General features: G+C 43.9%; 1 pseudogene; it reads right to left on the bottom strand.

The window, feature by feature from the left end:
* Positions 1 to 305: 305 nt before the first annotated feature.
* LOC103119623 (cyclin-dependent kinases regulatory subunit 2-like) lies at positions 306 to 608 on the bottom strand (annotated as a pseudogene).
* Positions 609 to 3,941: the final 3,333 nt, after the last annotated feature.

Here is a 3,941-nt window from a genome sequence, read left to right on the forward strand (position 1 = left end):
GGACATGGGGGCTACGGAACCATACTGGGGCACAGTATTCTGCAGTGGAATAGCATAATGCCAGAGATGATGATCGTAGTGTGGAAGCGCTCGCGCCCCATGAGGAGCTGGCCAGTCTTGCAATGATGTTACTCCTTGCACCCACCTTTGCTGCAGTTTTTATGAGATGTTCATGAAATGACAGAGTGCGATCGAGAGTAACGCCAAGATAGACTGGCTGGGCTTCATGCCGGATTCTCCCTTATATATACTCCCTTATATACACTCATACATTAAAATTGAAAAAGATTGAACTGATGGTCTCCTATACTTCATTTTTGTTGGTCTTTTGGAAGAGGTCGTCTGAAGAGAAGAATATTTGGTTCTGGTTCGTGAGTCATGGAATGAACCCAGCCTGGACTCTGCTGGATGCCAAGTCTCCTCCACTGCTCTTCAGACATCAGGTGAGTTTGGGTGCTTGTTTGGAAAGTTCTCTGGGTAACATAACATGCCAGTACTCATAGCGCTGGTCGAAGTACTTATCCGAATAGTAGATCTGCTTGTGGGCCATTCTGCGGCAGAGCGGCAGAAGGGAAGGTGCCAAGGCATACATACCACGTCACAACTGAGCAGCCAGCTCGACTGAGACCAACATGTATTCCTCTTTTTTTAAAGATTTATTTTTTAATATTTATTTATTCATTATTTATTCCCTTTTGTTGTCCTTGTTTTTACTGTTGTAGTTATTATTGATGTCGTTGTTGTTGGATAGGACAGAGAGAAATGGAGAGAGTGGGGGAAGACAGACGGGGAGAGAAAGATAGACACCTGAAGACCTGCTTCACTGCCTGTGAAGCAACTCCACAGGGGAGTCGGGGGATGGAACCGGGATCCTTATGCTGGTCCTTGCACTTCATTCCATGTGCGCTTAACCCGCCGCACTACCGCCTGACTCCCAATTTTGTGTATTCTTATTAGTTAACCCAGAAAAATGTGAGACTATTGTATCCAAAAAGCATAAACAAGTGTGTGTGTCAGCTTATGTATGTACAGACTAATGCAAGACAAAAATGACTATTGAAATTTAAAAATATAACTGGGGGCTGGAGAGGTAGCAAGAATCTGGTGGGTACAGTCTTTTCCTCAGATAGCAGAGTTCACTTCAGAGATCTGAGGCTGCAGAACCAACAGAGAGAGCCGTGGCTCTAGTCAGATGGGATAAACTAAGACCCACTCAAATACTGTGGAGGGGGGGGAGCTTCTGTCATGCTGTGACATGGAGAAGAGAGAGAGAGAGGAGATCCAGAGCGGAGAGGGAACACAATTCTTTATTCATGCGGGCACCTCAGAGTTGGGTGTGAGTGCAGTGGTTCGGGCAACGTGGAGCTAGCCAAAATGGCCACCTGGCGCAGCACCCTTCCCTGTGTCTAATCACTGAAGTGAAAAGCAGGCGAGAGAGAGGGGCGGAAGAAGAAGGGATTTATAGGGCAAAAACCAGGAGTGATAAGCCGGGACAGGATTGGTTGGGAAGGGCACTTGAGAATATCATATTAACTCTCGTGGGAACTGGCACTAGCCTGAGGGGCATCTGCACAGCAAGCTTCTGTGTTATGAGGTCTTTTCCTTTCTCGCTCTGTTTCTCTTTTTCTCTTTTAAACGTATGTGTCTATTATTGCTTTATTTGATAGGAAAGAGAGAAACTCAGATGGAAGGAGGAACTAGAGAAAGAGCAAGAAAGAGACACCTGCAGCATTGCTTCACTGCTCATGAAGCTTCACTGACATAGGTGGGGAATGGGGGCATGGACCTGGGTCTTTTAAAAAATTTAATCAATTAATTAATTTTTGAATAGATATAGACAGAGAGAAATTGTGAGGGGTAGGGGGACATAGAGAGGAAGAGAGACAGAGATACTGAGAGACACTTGCAGCCTGGCTTCACCACTTGTGAAGCTTTCCCCCTGCAGGTGGGGACCAGGGACTTGAACCCGGTTCCTTACTCACGGAAATTTGTGTGCTTACCCAGGTGCACCACCACGTGGCCCCTTGAACCTGGTTCTTTATACATAGTAACATGTGCAGTGTGCCACTACCAGGCCCCTCTGTTTCTCTCTAACTGAAAAGTTGGCCTGGAGTCATGAAGCCCTTGAGATAACAAAAACAAAACAAAACAGTCTATGAACAGTAATTCCTATCAGTGTTCTACCTCCGTTTGAACAAAGACACCCCACAAAGGACTCATTTCCCTTTATTCAAATAAGCCATAGGCTTCTGGTGTGTTCTTCAAACTCCTCAGGCAGAACTGGAGCAAGTGGTAACTTGAATCCACTTGTCAGGTTGTCGGGATTTGAGAAGATTAATAAATATTTGACTTAGCATTACTTAAGGAATCTCTTTTCCTTTCAGTTTGGTGTTTCGTTTCCAGTAGCACATAATTGTGTCAGAGAAGTGACTCTGTTCTTTTGGCAGGAACTCTCTGTCACAATCGAAGGGGAACATGAAGGACAATTTGAATGTCACTCTAGGCAATGCCTCAACATGACTTCCTCAGAGACCTGACTGAATGTCTCTGGGGGCACGGAGATTGAAGTTCCTTGATTCTAATGATTATGTTGCAACCGGTTCACTGTGGCATCACAGCTTAGTTACATGAACACAATTTTTTTTTTTCCTCCAAGGTTATCGTTGGGGCTCGATGCCTACACTTGAATTCACTGCTCCTGGAGGCCATTTTTTTCCGTTTTGTTGTCCTTGTTGGATAGGACAGAGAGAAATTGAGAGAGGCTGGGAAGATAGAGAGGGGGAGAGAAAGATAGATAGCTGCAAACTTGCTTCACTGTTTGCGAAGCAACCCCCCTGCAGGTGGGGAGCTAGGGGCTCAAGCCAGGATCCTTACACTGACTGTGTGTGCTTAACCCACTGTGCTACTGTCCAGCTCCCTCAACACAAATTCTCAATCTTAAATGTACTGAAAGCGAGCATTTAACTCTCCTTTACAAAGCTTATTCTGGGGGCAGGCAGTGGCACACCTGATTAAGTGCTCACACTACAAAGCTTATTCTGAGAAAAATGTTTTTTTTTTTTTTGCTTAAATGTTGGTTTGGGAGTTAAGAAGTCTCCCTAATAAATATATACCATGCCTTAAGTTCCTACAAGTCACATATGCTTTTTTTTTTACTAAAAAATTAACAAATATTTTAATTAGTTAATTAATTAATTTGTTGATAGAGATAAAGAGAGAAAGATTAAGAGGGAAGAAGGGATAGAGAGAAAGAGACAAAGAGAGCAACTTTGGCCCTGCTTCACCACTTGTGAAGCTCCCCTAGTGCAGGTGGGGACCAGGAGCCTGAACCCATGCCCTTGCACACAGTAATATGTGTGCCACCACCTGGAGCCCACATGTACTTTTAGTACCTATTGATCTCTCAGTAGCGAGAAACAGATAACAAATAAATTGATAAGGAGAATTAGTTTCTAACAATAGCTTAAACTTGAGAGGTTACTGCTTTGGGAAAAGATTAACCCAGAGCCCAAGTGAAATAAATCAACCCAAGTTTCTTGCTTTCCCTTCTAGTTCCATTACCTGAGGGTTAGTTTTGAGAAGTTTCTGGATCTCTGTACTTCCAGATTCAAGTCTAGTACACTACTCATCTTCTTAGTAGATTAGTAAAATGCCCAAATGTAGGCAAGGGAGATAGGCATAGTGGTTATACAAAAAGACAAAGACTTCCATGCCAGAGGCTCCCAGGTCCCAGGTTCAATCCCCAGCACCACAATAAGCAAGAGCTGAATAGCGCTCTGGTATCTTCCTCTATATCTTTTTCTCAGTGAAATAAAATATAAAAATAAATACTGCTGGGGAAATGACATAATGGCTATGCAAAATACATTAATAACTGAGGCTCCAAAGTCCCAGGTTCAACCTCAGCACCACCGTAAACAAGAGCTGAGCAGTGCTCTGGT

Source organism: Erinaceus europaeus, chromosome 9, assembly GCF_950295315.1.
Source record: "Erinaceus europaeus chromosome 9, mEriEur2.1, whole genome shotgun sequence".
Lineage (NCBI taxonomy): Eukaryota > Metazoa > Chordata > Mammalia > Eulipotyphla > Erinaceidae > Erinaceus > Erinaceus europaeus.